This window comes from Lycium barbarum, chromosome 11 (genome assembly GCF_019175385.1).
Source record: "Lycium barbarum isolate Lr01 chromosome 11, ASM1917538v2, whole genome shotgun sequence".
In the NCBI taxonomy this organism is placed as follows: domain Eukaryota; kingdom Viridiplantae; phylum Streptophyta; class Magnoliopsida; order Solanales; family Solanaceae; genus Lycium; species Lycium barbarum.
Window position 1 is genome coordinate 70,574,941 of NC_083347.1, and position 18,784 is coordinate 70,593,724.

At 40.7% G+C, this 18,784-nt stretch overlaps 1 pseudogene; it reads left to right on the forward strand.

The window, feature by feature from the left end:
• The first annotated feature begins 5,186 nt into the window (after positions 1-5,186).
• On the forward strand, positions 5,187-5,304 carry LOC132620967 (5S ribosomal RNA; annotated as a pseudogene).
• The last annotated feature ends 13,480 nt before the right edge of the window (positions 5,305-18,784 follow it).

The window sequence follows — 18,784 nt, forward strand, 5'->3', positions numbered from 1 at the left end:
TGATCGAGAAATCATAAGTCATAAGGTGAAGGCAAAACCTGCGCGACCTTTAAGGATGAATACACTCCATACATACATCGCATATACATAATTGTTGTACATGAATCATCATAGCGTATACATCATCATTTCGTATAATTCATCATCATATTACCGTAGCTACTAATACACATAAAACGTTATCCGTATTCGGCCATGTAGGGGCTCGACAATATCCGTATTCGGCCACATAGTGGCTCGACAGTATCCGTATTCGGCCACGTAGTGGCTCGACAATATCACACACATATCTTCCCTATTCGGCCACGTAGTGGCTCGACCATATCACATACATCATACAAGGATCAGTATATCTCATCATCATCATTGTCACCACATTCCTCTTACAAACGTATCGTAACCTTTCATTAAGGCATACATTTAAATTTAAAGACAGTCTATGAAAATCACATCATATTCGTAGCATGGACTTCGTATGAATATCGTAGAATAGACTTCATAATCTCTAGGCTTAAACTCAACATTACCACTATCGTTTATATAGCATATCTCTTACCTTTTGCCTCATATGAAATCCTCTATAAACATAAACTCACAACTTTACAGAACATTGGTCATAAGACGTGCATTAAGGCTTATGGAAAATCTATAATAATGTCGGGGTGACATAAGGTTGAGAACCCCCGATTACATTATGGAGCATTCATAGGTATTCTGCCTCACCTTGAAGGAATTAGTATATAAGGTGAGTGTATACATCAAGCATCACGAATAGATTGTAGTTAATGTCGTTAGCTTTGTATAAACATTATACCATGAACTCTAGAATCTTTAGACTTAAGCTTATGATCTTCGTTATTGTACTCATAACATGTCTCTTATCCTTATCTCACGTGGCCATCTATGAACATAGGCTCTTAGTTTCGGAACATAAGGAAGCCATGGAAATGTAGGGAAATAATATCATAAGAATCATATAAGGATTGCCATCTTCATAGGAATATTGTTCATGAGCTTTAGGACTCCTAGATTAGATTCACCATCAATATCGTCAGGCTCGTAACGTGTCTCTTCCCTTTTATCTCATGATACTCTTTATAATCGTAGACTCATAATTTTTGATACGTAGGAAAATCATGAAGAAGGAGGAGACATCATACTATAGGATTCATGCCTTAGAAACAAGGGACTAGCCTTACATACCTTAGTCATTTAACTAATCTAGCGCTTGCTTGTTCTCCTTTAATGCACATGTTCTACCTTCAGGAGAATTCGTATCAACATTAGCTAACAATTACAAGAACGGGCTTACTAACGCTAGAGAAAATTGGGCAGCATTTCCTTTGTTTATACTACTTTTCCCATGTTCTATATCTGTTACACCCTGGAAAATTTCACGTTATCAAGACTGTGGACGGCTTAGTATGAGCTCAAGGAAGAGCAGAGTTATACAACGATTAGGGATGAAGATTATATTATTTGAACACAAGAATATATATATATATATATGCCATTTGATTATTGTATGGAGTAAATCAGTTAACACGTTACTCGATGATAGCCCTCGTAACCATAAGTTAAGGTGGGGCCCACATGTCGGGATTTTGTAAAGGACATATGCAAAGTGATATGAGTAGTACATGGAAAGTTGAGAAAATCTTAAGAAGGACCCATAAGCCAAATATGGGCATAAGCCCTCCAAAAGGATGCTTTAAAGATACGTTTTCGGATGACCTGACTTGGAGGGGCCAAAACGCTATTATAAGTTTGGAATTTGGAAAAACCCCAAGAATGAAAGTTGTAGATAATTGAAAGAGCTTTCCAACTGTAGGTCGTGGGCCCTCACACAATATCGTAATCAAAAGTTATGGCCATTTTAAGATCACGACTCCAAGCTGCCAAATGGCTCCGGGGGAACCACTTGAGGAAGTCGGTGGAACCGACCTAGGAGGGGTATAAATAACCCATCAACTCCGTTTTTGTTTTTCAGCAAATAACACTCTAAAGAGTCCTATAAATTTCTCCACACCTCCCCCTAACATTATAGTCCAATAAATCAAGAATTTAACAAGATTACACCAAACTAGTCCACGAAAGGTGATTGTTCTTGCTTCTACTTAAGGTTGGTGTTGGATAAAGTTGATGTGGCTTAGTTTCTTCAAGTATAAGGTATGTTATTCATCCTATCTCTTATGTTGAGGTTATTTGAAGGTTTAACAAGCCTGAAAAGTGAAAATAGTTATGGAGGAAAGGTCATAAAGTGTTGTGTTGTAGTTGTTGTGTTCATGGGCTATTTTGAACATGTTTTGGCCGTGTGGTTGGGCTGATTTATATGTATAGAGATGGTATTTAATGTTGTTGGTGTGTTGATGAGATTATACTCTTTGATTGGGATGAAAGGAAGTGTATATTGTTGTTGTATGTTGAAAAACATCGTGTGGGATGTTTATTGAATATATTGGTATGGATAATAGTGTTGTTAATGTTGGTATTATTGTTGTTGTTGATTGGTTGATGAATTGTAATTTTGGGCTAGGCATACAAATAGAAGAGATGCTGCCGAAATTTCGGAAGATTCTGGAAAGATTTATTTGAAGGACTAAGACAAGTGTATGATGGTGAGCCTAATAATAGTATGAACGATTTTATATGTAGGTTACAAGTCAGGAGATAAATGGGAAGGTCAAGGAGCAAGGTTCCAGGTATGTTAAGGCTAAATCCTTTCTTTCTAAAGGCATGATCCCTTTGCTGTGAACCTATATATGACATCTTCAATAAACTCGTTTCTAAAAGTACCAAAACTTACAGTTCCCGATGTTCTTGTGATATCCTTGAGCTTGTTTCATGGCTATAGTTGTTATTCATTGATGTTGATCTCATCTTATGATTTTGTTCCTTCAAGGTGAGACGTGTTCATGATGACGGTTCCATAATAATAATCCAATGAGTTTAGAAATAGGTTCTTAAGGGATGTTTATAGGACATGAATAGAGTGCTAGTAGAGGATCCCTGATGAGGTATTTAAATGTTCGAAGAGAGGCTCATGTTGTATCTTAGTATTTGGTTGTAGCCTGTTCAAGTGGGAAGAAGTACTAATGGCCAGAGATGTGCTTATGAGGCTTATATGATTATGTAGACACTACGGGTTAAGCGAAGACCAGGGGAATTGCATAGAGATTACTTGTAGAAGCTTAGTTATGATGTTGATTATAATTACCACTGGTCTACGACCAGTCAGGGGGATGATACCACCGGGCTAAGTCCGGTCGGGCAGGTATGTATTTACCACTGGTCTACAATCAGTTGGGCAGATATGTGTTTGCCACCGTGCTACGGCTGGTTGGGCAGTTATTACCACCGGGCTACGGCCAGTTGCGCAGATGTATATATTTACCACTGGACTGCAGCCAGTCGGGCAGTTACCACCGTGCTACGGCCGGTCGGGCAGTTACCGCTGATCAGTCGGGCAGTTGCGCTCTACCGTCGGGCGATAATCAGACGGGCGATTACCAAAGGGCTGCAACCAGTCGGGCAGTTACCAATGATCAGTTAGGCAGTTGGTATAGGATGATTAGTAAGATAAAGGCACTGTACCGCACATAGATATGGTTAAGCATGCGAAAGTAAAGAGAGAGACATGTATCATATACGGATCGGGTTGCACGCCGCAACACATGTTCAGATAACATTTGATGATAAGGTAACCAGGACTAGGGTAGGGTATACAGACCTAATAAAGATCGCAAGAAGATGAAGAGGTATGTATACATATGCTAGATTTACATCGGTAGTTCAGAAATACGAGGTTGATTCTTATTCTTCTCACCTTTAATATATGGCTATTGTGTTGCACTTTCCGCCTTACATACTCAGTACACTATTAGTACTGACGTCCCTTCTTGTGGACGCTGCGTTTCATGCCACGCAGGTGTATACAGATGAGTGGAGGATATTGCTAGAAGATGTTCCAGCTGGATTGGCGAGCTCCATTTCCTTCCAGAGTGTTGCCGAGTCAGAGTATCTATGTTATGGTATCTTGATTGATGTTAGAGACTTTGCAAACAGATTCACGTATATAGCGTGTCAGTCTTGTAGGCGGCTCTGCAAGCCGATGTATCATCATGCATTATGTTACAAAATTCATATGATTACAGATTTTACTTGATTTGAGAACGACGAAAAGAATGTTTTTGAAAAGCTTTCGTTATGCATTTCATCTCGTGATTTAAGAGTCCAATGAGATTACGAACATAACGAGAACCAGCGGGTTCGCTCAGCTCTAAGTAAGGGGTCGGGTGCCCATCATGCCCTATTAGGATTGGGGTATGACAAGTTGGTATCAGAGCAGTTCGTCCTGCGGGTTGTCTGCAAAGTCGTGTCCAGTAGAGTCCTGTTTAAGGTGTGAAGCGCGCCAAATTTATAAACAAGAAGCTACGGGGCATCTAGGGTGGTTACTCTTCTTTCACATCTAAGATCGTGTGATAGAGTCAAATCATAGGAAATGAGATTCCTTATACTTACCTTTGATCTCAGCAGAAGCACAGCATCGACGGGAGAAAGTGAGTGATGATATGGGAAGTCACAGACGTAAGTCACTTCGTTGAGGCCACGTTATCAGAATATATATATATATGATAATGGATCGGTTGACATAGAGGTCAGTCAGTGTAAGTACAAGTAGAGGAACTGATAAAATATCTCTCTTGGTGATAAGTTCAGTTATAAGTTTGTGGACTGGACAATTGAATGAATCAGTACAAAGGTAAGCAATGGCATGAAGGATGTATGTTAGGTAAGGTAAGAAATATTGTATGTATGATTGAGGCGTGAAGATGAAGAATGAAAAGGGAAGGATGTTAAGGATCATGACGAAATGACTACGACTACGGATTTGAATGGAATACTCTGGAGATAGTAATACCATAAGGTAGAACCTTCAAGGGGGGAAGCAAGTAAGCTTAAGTGCGAGCACAAGGACGGACTAAGGTATTAGAGAAATTATGACAATCGACATTGGTAAAACCGAGAAGTAAAAGGGAGTTCCAAAGACTAAAAAAACATTTGCGTGGTCAGTAACTTGAGGAACTTTTCCAATTTGGAGGGAGATGCGTGACCAGAATTTTTCTTGGGATCCGTTAGAACCTCACCTTATTTTAGGTCACGTGATAAAGGCTATGCAGTAGGATGGATGCGATCATACCAGCACTAACGCACCGGATCCCATCAGAACTCCAAAGTTAGGTGTGCTTGGGCGAGAGTAGTACTAGGATGGGTGACCCCCCTGGGAAGTATGTTAAGAAGTCCTGCAGGTTTAGACATAAGATAAGGATGAGGAACTACAACATCTTAGGGGAAATTAAAAGTGTGTGAACCTCACGGTTGGAGATTCAAGGAAGGTGCCATAGACAAGCAAGGGAGTTGTCCACTAGTAGAAGGCTATGAAGGGTATGAGCGGTTTTAAATAGGTTAAAGTCGGGGAATGGATGAAAAGATTACGAGAAGGATAAAAGTAAGCGTAGCAAAGAGTGGGTAAATAACCAATGGAGACCTGTTATGGTTATGGTACGATTAAATGCGATAGGGTAACGGGAAAAATGATTTGATAAAAGGATGTAACAAAGGATGGGATCATGGACAGAGTACGAGACTAGTTTAAACATTCGAGGACGAATGTTTCTAAGAGGGGAAGGATGTTACACCCTGGAAAATTTCGCGTTATCAAGACTGTGCACGTCTTAGTATGAGCTCAAGGAAGAGCAGATTTATACAAGGATTAGGGATAAAGATTATATTATCTGAGCACAAGAATATATATATATGACATTTGGAGATTGTATGGAGTAAATCAGTTAACACATTACTCGATGATAGCCCTCGTAACCATAAGTTAAGGTGGGGCCCACATGTCGGGATTTTGTAAAGGACATATGAAAACTGATATGAGTAGTACATGGAAATTTGAGCAAATCTTAAGAAGGACCCTTAAGCCAAATATGGGCATATGCCCTCCAAAAGGATGATTTAAAGATACGTTTTCGGATGACCTGACTTGGAGGGGCCAAAACGCTACTATAAGTTTGGAATTTGGACAAACCCCAAGAATGAAAGTTGTAGATAATTGAAAAATCTTTCCAACCGTAGGTCGTGGGCCCTAACACAATATCGTAATCAAAAGGTATGGCCATTTTAAGATCACGACTCCAAGCTGCCAAATGGCTCCGGGAGCCCCACTTGAGGAAGTCGGTGGAACCGACCTAGGAGGGGTATAAATAACCCATCAACTCCGTTTTTTTCCAGAAAATAACACTCCTAGAAATTTCTCCACACCTCCCCCAAACATTATAGTCCAATAAATCAAGAATTTAACAAGATTACACCAAACTAGTCCACGAAAGGTGATTGTTCTTGCTTCTACTTAAGGTTGGTGTTGGATAAAGTTGATGTGGCTGAGTTTCTTCAAGTATAAGGTATGTTATTCATCCTATCTCTTATGTTGAGGTTATTTGAAGGTTTAGCAAGCCTGAAAAGTGAAAATAGTTATGGAGGAAAGGTCATAAAGTGTTGTGTTGAAGTTGTTGTGTTGATGGGCTGTTTTGAACATGATGTGGCCGTGTGGTTGGGCTGGTTTATATGTATAGAGATGGTATTTAATGTTGTTGGTGTGTTGATGAGATTATACTCTTTGATTGGGATGAAAGGAAGTGTATATTGTTGTTGTATGTTGAAAAACATCGTGTGGGATGTTTATGGAATATATTGGTATGGATAATAGTGTTGTTGATGTTGGTATTGTTGTTGTTGTTGATTGGTTGCTGAATTGTAATTTTGGGCTAGGCACACAAACAGAGGAGATGCTGCCGAAATTTCGGCAGATTCTGGAAAGATTTATTTGAAGGACTAAGACAAGTGTATGATGGTGAGCCTAATAATAGTATGAACGATTTTATATGTAGATTACAAGTCAGGAGATAAGTGGGAAGGTCATGGAGCAAGGTTCCAGGTATGTTAAGGCTAAATCCTTTCTTTCTAAAGGCATGATCAATTTGCTGTGAACCTATATATGACATCTTCAATAAACTCGTTTCTAAAAGTACCAAAGCTTACAGTTCCCGATGTTCTTGTGATATCCTTGAGCTTGTTTCATGGCTATAGTTGTTATTCATTGATGTTGATCTCATCTTATGATATTGTTCCTTCAAGGTGAGACGTGTTCATGATGACGGTTCCATAATAATAATCCAATGAGTTTAGAAATAGGTTCTTAAGGGATGTTTATAGGACATGAATAGAGTGCTAGTAGAGGATCCCTGATGAGGTATTTAAATGTTCGAAGAGAGGCTCATGTTGTATCTTAGTATTTGGTTGTAGCCTAGTCAAGTGGGAAGAAGTACTAATGGCCAGAGATGTGCTTATGAGGCTTATATGATTATGTAGACACTATGGGTTAAGCGAAGACCAGGAGAAGTGCATAGAGATTACTTGTAGAAGCTTAGTTATGATGTTGATTATAATTACCACTGGTCTACGACCAGTCGGGTAGATGATACCACCGGGCTAAGTCCGATCGGGCAGGTATGTATTTACCACTGGTCTACGATCAGTTGGGCAGATATGTGTTTACCATCGTGCTACGGCTGGTTGGGCAGTTATTACCACCGTGCTATGGCCGGTTGCGCAGATGTATATATTTACCACTGGACTGCAGCCAGTCGGGCAGTTACCACCGTGCTACGGCCGGTCGGGCAGTTACCGCTGATCAGTCGGGCAGTTGCGCTCTACCATCGGGTGATAATCGGACGGGCGATTACCACCGGGCTGCAGCCGGTCGGGCAGTTACCACTGATCAGTTGGGCAGTTAGTATAGGATGATTAGTAAGATAAAGGCACAGTACCGCACATAGATATGGTTAAGCATGCGAAAGTAAAGAGAGAGACATGTATCATATACGGATCGGGTTGTATGCCGCAACACATGTTCAGATAACATTTGATAATAACGTAACCAGGACTACGGTAGGGTATACAGACCTAGTAAAGATCGCAAGAAGATGAAGATGTATGTATACAGATACTAGATTTCCATCGGTAGTTCAAAAATACCAGGTTGATTCTTATTCTTCTCACCTTTAATATATGATATTGTGTTACACTTTCCGCCTTACATACTCAGTACACTAGTATTGCTAGAAGATGTTCCAGCTGGATTGGCGAGCTCCATTTCCTTCCGGAGTGTTGCCGAGTCAGAGTATCTATGTTATGATATCTTGCTTGATGTTAGATACTTTGCAGACATAGTCACGTATATAGCGTGTCAGTCTTGTAGGCGGCTCTGCAAGCCGATGTATCATGATGCATTATGTTACAAATTTCATATGATTACAGATTTTACTTGATTTGAGAACGACGAAAAGAATGTTTTTGAAAAGCTTTCATTATGCATTTCATCTCGTGATTTAAGAGTCCAGTGAGATTACGAACTTAACGAGAACCAGCGGGTTCGCTCGGCTCTGAGTAAGGGGTCAGGTGCCTATCATGCCCTATCAGGATTGGGGTGTGACAATATCAGCTCCCAAACATTCATATCAACATTCACAATATTGCTACCAACAATCATCATTTATCTACATTTACCACAATTCACCATTTCTCTCCAATTTCTCCGCAATTATGGTTATAGCTCATTATCGCGTTTTCGCATATATAATACTTATTCCATGGTCTAAATGTCATTTATAACGTATTCACGATCACAACATAGCAATATTCGTAATTCAATCCAAACCTTTACCCAACAATGTCACTATTCACACATTCATGACCAATTTCCTATATTTTTCTACAATCCATGTGTTTTTAACTTTCAACACCTTAAACAACCATGAATAATCATAAAACTCACCTTAGATAATGGATGAATAAACCTTGAGTGAGAATTTCTCTTCTTGTACAAAAACCCTAGTCTACTTCCTTTGAGATTTCTTGGTGTAGATGAACTTTTTTTAGGTTTCATACACTTGATTTCGTGGTTTTGGTGTAGTTGATCATGGATTTCCCTTGGTTTCTTGTGGATGAATAATGTAGAGAATATTCTAGAGGTTTCTTGATCAAAAATGGTGAAAATATGATTTTTGGGTCGAGTTTGATCTATATATATTGGTCCAGAAAATTCTGGACCGACACAACATGCGGCAAGCTTTGCTAGACGCAAAGCGTGCTTTGCTAAATGCATGTTGTGGCGCAGACCTTGCAGAATCACAAAATTTCACTGGCACACTTTGCTGCGCAACTGCGTGGCCTCAAAACGCACTTTGCTGCTCGCAGGTTGTGCCACAAAGTGCGCCAGAATGTGACATTTTACGAAACTTCCACCAAAACTTAACTCCGATGATCCGACAAGTCTTAAACCTTCCCGAGGCTTACTAAACATGGTTTTACTCCATCATATACTCAAGATGGACATATCTATCCCCATGACCTCGAAAAATTTATCCTATTTCCCAAGGCTAGGACAATTAGCATTCGGCGAAACGCGACGTATGAAAATGAGAGGTGCAACATCCACAGAGTCCTTTGTTGATGGAAATGCTAGCATATAATGACGTTCAGAATCATAACGACCTTACATCACACCGACAAATTTAGGATGTACTCTTATTATAGTCATGAGTTGCATTTCATTTATATATATGCTTGTACCGACCCGTGAACCCTCAGGCATGATATATATATATATATATATATATATATATACGCATACACACACAAATGTATGGGTTATGGGGAAGGTGAAAACACCTGATCCGCTGATCACATGATAATTACGATGATGATGATGCTGATGATGCCCACAGAGGCCGATATGATATGATGGGATGCCCACAGATGCTTGATAGGCATTATATACGCATGTATATATATATATATATATATATACATCATTGGCCCACAGAGATAGATCAAACATACAGGTTGCATTTATTTCATCTTATTATTTCTTATGTTTGTTTCATGTTACTTTCAAGCCTTACATAATCAGTACTCTTTCCGTACTGACTTCCCTTTTTGGGGGCACTGCGGTTCATGCTCGCAGGTGCAGATAGACAATTTGGTGATCCGTCCCCCGTAGGTTGCCGTCCAGCGGACATTGGAGCACTCCTTTTGTTCCGAAGTTACTGTTGTGCTTTTGATAGGTTATTCTTTTGTGTACATATCGGTATATTGGGGCCCTGTCCCGACCTATTTATGTTAGATACTCCAGTGGAGGCTTTTAGACAGTCATGGTATGGTTAGACTTAGTGTGGCCGCTTCGGTCTGTATTTTGATGTACAGTTTTTCATGACGGGATATTTGGTTTGTACATCTTTGTTCAGTATAGCCATATAGTATGTTTTCTTGGGCCTATTCCCTATTCATCATATTTCTTATATGATTTAGCAGATTTTCATCTGGTGACCCCGAGGTCTTCTCTTGTTTATGATCATGGTAGTAAAGTATGTTTAGCGGTGCTTGGCATGTAGGGCCCAGGTGCCCGTCATGGCCCTCCAGTTTGGGTCGTGTCATCCAAAAAAAAACAAGAAACCTTTTCCTACGGACCAACAATCGACAAAGTTAAAATTATCTTTACGGACTTTGAACTGCTAATCGTGATACTCGTGATGTCAAATTTTTGTTACATTGTTTACGATGACACATGATTGAATATGTTGTTGCATTTCTATGGGGCTGCAGGAGTAATCAACCTAAAGTTGAAATGAAAAAATAAATCAAATGATAATTCTTCTAAAAGTTCAACTAAGTCACAAATGATGTTCCGGACCTAATGGAATGGATAAAACTACAAAAAATGACAAGAATACTCCCAATGTTGACTTTGGTCAACTCTTTTCACTTTTTCAACTTAGAAATCTCTAAAATTCTCAAAACTGACAAAAACCTGCTCGATTGCCTCGAGAAACGCTTGACCCATCCCCACAAGTAATAAATACAGAATAGAGACTACGAGAAGGGTATTTTAGGTAAAATGGTTTAAGAAGCCTAAAACGACCAAACGGGTCGTTGCATCAAGTACCCATTAAACAAACGTTCGTCATCGAATGAAAAGGAAACTAAGGGAAAGGTACCTTAATCTATAAAGAGTTGGGGGTATCTACTCCGCATATCCGCCTCAGTCTCCCATGTAGCCTCCTCAACGGGGCACTGCTTCCAGTGTACCTTTACTGAAATTGTCTTATTTGATCTCAACTTCCAAACTTGCCTATCCAATATTGCCACTGGCTCTTCCTAAAAGGACAGATTCTGATCAAATAATGCTGAGTCCCAATGAAATATATATGAACCATTGGAATGGTATCTCTTCAGCATGGAAACGTGGAACAAAGGGTGAACACCTGCTAAACTTGGTGGCAATGCCAACTTAAAGGCTACCTCACCAACACGCCGAAGAATCTTGGAAGGACCAACGAACCTTGGACTTAACATACCTTTCTTCCCATATCTCATCACACCCTTCATGGGAAAAACCTTCAATAGAACCTGATCACCAACCATGAACTCCATATCGTGAACATTCCGATCTGCATATTCTTTTTGCTTACGCTGAGCCGCAAGAAGATTTTCTTGAATCAACTTCACCTTATCCAAGGAATATGGCACGACCCAAACCAATGAGTCGTGACGAGTGCTTGACCTTACTGACCAGACACCCTTATACTCACATCTGAATATCACTGAATAACAGGGTAGCCTATACATGACTTATAACTAAGCTATACGGACTTTTACAAGCACAACACCATGAAATATTCATCAAGAAGTCACAACCGCCTGTGTATATAGATACTACAAAGAACATTGCAAGCCGACTAGGTCGCTACATATGTTGTACACAAAAGAATAGGAGCCGACAAGGCTACATCACATGCCAACTACATACAACTGTCTACAGACCTCTAATGGAGTACAACGTTGTAGAAAGGATGGGACAGGGACCCATCGTACCTAATACATGTCAAAAATAGCATACCAAAAATGGACTGCAGCTCCGGACCAAGTGGAGCGCACTGACTACCGCTAAGTGGAAGTCCTACTGAGCTGAACCGCCAGTCTGTCTACCTGAACCTGCCGGGATGAATGCAGCCCCCCGAGCAATAGGGGAGTCAGTACGGATAATGTACCGAGTATGTAAGGCTTAAAAACAACAAGTACATCGGAATCATGAAAGATATCTGAACAGAAAAGCTAATCTCAATGTTTGAAAGTGCCTCTGCGGCATATGATATGCATGCTCTCTTTAAAATCATATACACATATAATATAACTGTTAGTGCTGAGGAACGTACAACCCGATTTATAATGTTAGTGTTGTGGAACGTACAGCCCGATCTATATATCACGTCATCCCGCGTCCGGGGTAATCTCATAATCTGCTTGTGCACATCTACCTGGCTGCCCGGCGGACTATAGCGCGGCGCGGTGTGAGAAAATAGCTATATATATATATATATATATATATATATATATATGCATGAAGGACTCATGAAAGGATACTTTGGATACTGTAGATATGAAACATATGTAGTCAAGGATGCAATAAATCCTATACCATCTAAGAGTAGAGTCTTTGGAACTCGCTCGCTTGCTTCTTTTGTTCATACGATAAGGATCATGCCAAAAGAATAGAAGGGACAGCCTTAACATACCTTGGAGCGTATCTAATCGTCCAAAGTCTGCTTCTCGAACTCGTAAGTCTACAATCATGATACATAGACCACGATTAGACCATTTACATCACTTACTATCCAATTCAAGTACGAAAGGAACTTAACAATCCCTCAATTTCCAATTCAACCCAAACATCAACAATCAACAACAACATCATATGGCAACATAAACAAGTAAGAATCTCTCCAAAAATCTAATCAAAACCAGCCCACAAGGAAACCATATCAACAAACAAGGTTCTGCCACCACAACACCATCCCCTTCACCTTAAACCACTAAAACTCTTGATAGTTAACTCAAAAACAAGGGTAAGAATCATATACATACCTTGGAGGGACTACAACTCCAAAAATGAAACTTTAACTCCAACTCTTAAGCTCAACAACTTCAATGGAACCCTAGGAACACCTTTGCTTTCACTGGCTCGGGTTCACGGGGCTCGGATCTTGCTAAAACTTCTCTAATTTAATGGACAATGTTGAGGGGAAATATGCTAGGGTTTTCTATGGTTGGGGAATGAAAAATAAGGAAATAAAACGTGAACGAAAAATGAGGAAATAAAATTTGAGGGATATATATGTATATATATATATATATAAGTTGAACAAAAAGGTTCTTGCGATGCGGGTTGACGAGAGGGTCAACGACCGTCAACTTGCTTTGTCGTTCTGCTGCCTGAAAATTCAGAGGCTGCGGCATGTCGACTGCAAGGAACGACGCCTCGTCGACATGTCGACGGCCCATCCCTTTGCTCATCAAAGTGGACTGGTCTCTGCAGATTCCGTGAGTCGTTCCAACTTGCGTCAATTCGATTCATTTCACTTCTAAACCTATCGTATTACATGGAACATATACTTGTACTTCGGTATACATGAGGTAAGACACTTAATGTCTCAAAAACCTGGGTACAAATCTCCATATAAGGGGTATAAATCACTAGGAAGCCAAGCACTTTCTTATGACGAAAACGAAAAGCGTAACAGAATCCCTCAACAAATAAGTATCCCAAGGGCTGCCCTCAAATGCATCGAACCAACCAATTGGAGAGCGACAACTCCTACTATACAAGGCCTAAAATGGTTTCATATCAATACTCGAGTAATAACAGGTGTTTTAAGGAAACTTCGCCAATGGCAAAAATTGTCCCAATGACCACCAAAATCAATCACGTAAGCCCGCAACATATCCTCAAACACCTGCATAGTCCTCCCAGACTGACAATCCGTCTGCGGGTAAAATGCGGTATTGAGATCCAAATGAGTTCCCATCTCTTTTTGCAAAGTCCTCCAGAAATGAGAAGTGAATTGAGTGCCTTGGTCTGAAATGATAGATATGGACACTCCATGCAATCGAACAATCTCCATAATGTAGATCCTCGCCAACTTATATGAATTATAGGTAGTCTGAACCGGAATGAAAAGCATGGACTTGGTCCACCTATCCACGATAACTCAAATAGCATCAAACTTGCCCAAAATCTACGGTAGTCCTACCACGACGTCCATAGCTATACTCTCCGACTTCCACTCTGAAATAGCCATCCTTTGAGTCATACCACCCGGTTTTTGATGTTCATACTTAACCTGCTTGCAATTCAAACACTGAGATACAAACTCTACTATATCCCTCTTCATCCTACCCCACCAATAGTGCTGCTTCATGTCACGGTACATCTTTGTAGCGCCTGGATGAATGGAATATCAAGAACTACGAGCCTCCTCCATAATCAACCTAATTAAACCACCCACACGAGGAACACAAACACGTCCTTTTATCCTCAAAAGCCCTTCACCATCAAGAATCGCTTCCTTTGCCTCTCCTCGGATCACCTTATCCTGAATCTTACACAAGTTCACATCCTTAAACTGTTAAGTCTTAATCCGCTCAAAAAGTGACGACCTCGCCTCTACACAAGCCAGAACCTTGTCCGGTTCCGAAATATAAAGCCTCACCATACTACTAGCTAAAGACTGAACCTCTATCACCAAGGGATGCTCCTTAAGTATCAAAGGCGCCAAGCTACCCATAGTGACCGCCTTCCTGCTTAATGCATCCCCTACCACATTAGTGCTACTTGGATGATAAAGAATTGTAATGTCATAGTCTTTAAGAAACTCCATCCACCTATGCTACCTCAAATTTAGATCTCGCTGACTAAACACATGTTGAAGACTACAATGATCCGTGAACACCTCACAATGAACTCCATATAGGTTATGTCTCAAAATCTTCAAAACGAAAACTACCTCCGCCAACTCCAAGTCAATAGTGGGATAGTTCTTCTCATGTACCTATAACGCTTTCATCTATATCGGAGCCATACAACAGGGCAGAACAGAAATAGCCCGAGGGCTTGGTTCCAAATCAATATAAAAGTAAATATCTTGATCAAGCGGCATAGCCCACAAATCTGTGGAAAAAAACTCTGAAAACTCACTAAATACTGGTACTGACTCAAGGGAAGGAGTATCTATGCTAGTATCTCAGATATAAGCTAAGTATGATAAACACCCCTTGTCCACCAACTTCTTTGCCTAAAGGGATGATATAATCTTCTTTGGTGCAGGGCTTGGAGTACCTTTTCACTGTAACCTTAGAATACCCGACATGGCCAATATGTCTGTCTTGGCATGATAGTCCAAAATCACGTGATAAAGAGATAACCAGTCCATACCTCGAATGATGTCAAAATCTACCATACCGGGAAAAACTAAATCCACCCAAGTGTCGTACCCCATAAAGGTAACCACGCAAGGCCTATAGACCTAATCTACTATCACAGAATCATTAACAGGGGTACATACACCAATGGGTAGATCATGCAAATCACAAAGCACATCCAGGCCCGTAGAGAAATGAGTGGACATATAAGAGAAAGTGGAACCCAGATCAAATAAGACAAAAACCGACAGGTGACAAATCGAAATAATATCTGTGATAATAGAATCAGAAGCCTCATCCTCTAGTATACCCGAAAAATCATAGAAATGGGCATATCCACTCTCGAACTTTGTGCCACCATGACCACCACGACCTGTCTGAGCTCTACCCTCACTGACTGACAACTGCGTCTACCAGACTGAGCTCTACCTCTACCAACCTGTGAACCGCCTCTAACAAAAAATCCTCGTCCTCTAGCTGGCTGTGCTAGAGGCCTAGGTACCAGAATTCGAGAAACTTGTTGGGTCCCATCCTGCCTATTCCTAGGACAATCCCTCCTACTATGACCTATCTCGAAATATGACCTAGAAGCCATGCGCTGCTGAACTGTCATAGAATATCCAGTGTGTCCTTCACCGTCTGAATATCGGGAATAAAAACCCCGAGATATCTGTCACAAACTGAAACCATTATACCCAGCACTAAACTCACTATGTCTGGAGGAACCACCTGCTGAGGTTTATAGTGCTGACTTAAAGGGACGACTGGAAAGGTGATGAGGGACCCTATCATAATGCCTCCAACCTCCAGAAGAAGAACCACTAAAACTACCAAACTTGTGAGCCCTCTTGTCGTCGCTACTCTCTTGTGCCTGTCCTCGCACTGACTCAACATCCTTAGCATGATCCACCGCTATCTATAACGTAGCCCCAGAAGAAACTAGTTGTAAATTCACCAATCGAAGGGGAAGGGTCATTCCTTTCACAAAAAGCCTCACCCTCTAAGCCTTAGTGGGAAATAACAATACTGTATAACAGGCCAGGGCCTGAAATTAAGACTCGTACTCCGTAACGGATAACCTTTCTACTCCAAGCTCGAAAACTCGTCCCTCCTCCTATCTCTCAAGCTAAGAGGACCATACTTCTCTAGAAAAACCTGATAGAACCGAGTCCATGAAAAAGGAGGTGACTTGGCTGGTCGGCAATTATTGTAAGACCTCCACCACAGCTTGGCGTTCCCAAGCAACTGAAAAAGAAATATAGTCCGCCCCGTGCGACTCCACTATCCCCAACTTATGAATCCTCTCATGACAGCTGACGATGAACTCATACCCATCCTCGTTGAGAGTATCATAGAAACAGGGAGGCACCATCCTGATGAAATGATCGAACAACTTCTACTCATCTCGAGTCATAGCTGGTCTAGGCACTGGTCGAGGAAAAACATCAGCTGCTGGAATGTCATCAATATGAGGAGCCACAGTAGCAGCTGGCTGTGCCTAGGAGTCTAAAACTGCTCAGGAGTCTGTCCTCCAGCTCTAGTTTATGACCCATCCGGTGTAGCCTGAAATGTGCCTGCCTAGGTCAAGCCCTCAAGTAAACTTAGGATGAGCACCATAGCATCTTGGAGCACGGGTGTAGTAATAATCTTCGGAGGGGCCTGGGCTAGTCCCAGCTCCTCCTCAAATGTTCTCATGATGCTCTACCTTCGGTTCAGGAGGTAGGGATCTACCACGGGACTAGCCAGCCACTGGTGCTCTACCCCTAGCCAGTGCTACTCAACAGGTACCGTCCCAATTTTAACCATCTAGATACCAATTTGAATCAACTAGCACAAAAGGAGTGAAAAAAAATGAAAGTATCCTAAATGTCCTATAGCCTCTCGAGGATTGGTATGAACGTCTATTTACTAATCCACAAGACTCTACTAGACATTGCTCTTGTACTCGTGAAACAGGTGAGTCTAGAGCTCTGGTACCAACTTGTCATTGTCACAACCCGTGTAGGGGCCGTGACGAGTACCCGATACTTGTACCGAGCACCCTTTGTCTATCGTTTTACCTTTACCTCTTAGCAAGCCATGTAAACAGAGCCATTTTTTTTTTAACATTAACATTAGCGGCGTCATTCTGAACATAGACTAATAAACTTCGTTATCACTTATACATCATTAGCATGCCAAAACACCATATACCTAACTATACTTAACTGACTGTACATATCTGTCTACGAGCCTCTAGACGTAGTACACTTATACATAGAAAGGGCTGAGTACTGCCATGCCTGAATATATATACACAAAATAGTACCAAGGAAGTGAGGCTCCGAAATAACTGGAGCACTGTCAACACTGCTGGTAGAGCTTCTAAGGATCAAATCCGCCTGTCTACTGACCTGCGCGGCATGAAACGCAGCGTCCACAAGAAGGGATGTCAGTACGAATAGTGTACCGAGTATGTAAGGCATGAATAGTAATATACAGAAAATATGAATCATGTATAAAGACATAAGAGAGTTACAACACATGTCCTGGGATAGAAACACAACCTATATATATATATACCCTTGGCAGGTGCTATGCGTACTTAGCTTTCCTTTAAGAATCTTTCCTTGTTCATATACATATACATATAAAATAGGACATCTCATATTGCCGAGGTGTCGGCAGCCGATCCATTTAACCATAAATATACACATCCCGTGTCAAGGCATCCCGCGTCCGGGACGATATCATATCATGTAATGCCAACTGATCAGGTGGATATGCGTTCATAACGCTCTGCCCTTACCTCCATTTTCCCCGTATACACATGCATATGTCATGTACATATATCAGCGTCTATAGCGCTCTAGCTCTTTTATCATATACATATACGTGTGTCGTGTAGGTACATCAGCGTCTATAGCACTCTAGCTCTTACGTCATGTGCATGTTTTAAAAAAAATATATACACATATCTTACATACATTTACATGTCTTATATGCATTTACGTATCCTATATACATATGTCTCATAGGCACGCAGGAAAGCCCAAAGAAGAATCATGTAGTCATCGGAGTGATGTAAGGTCGGTGACCTCCAATTATATTATAGAATACTCATGATCGCTTTGTCTCACCTTGAAGGAACGAGTATTTTAAGGTGAGACTACCAACGGGGAATAATATTAAAGTAAACGTAGAATGAAATCGGGGCATCATAGATGATGGTTCATAGACTTTGAAATCATTTAGAAAATAAAGTCATAGCTAGGAAATATAAATAAGATTCAACAATTAGTTTATCATTTTCATGTTTACATAAGATACTTAGCTTAGTCATCTTAGTCATAGAGTCGTTCCGGTAGTACGTATCATAGGCATATTCTCTTATCTAACATCATTGTTATCATTATCGTCATGG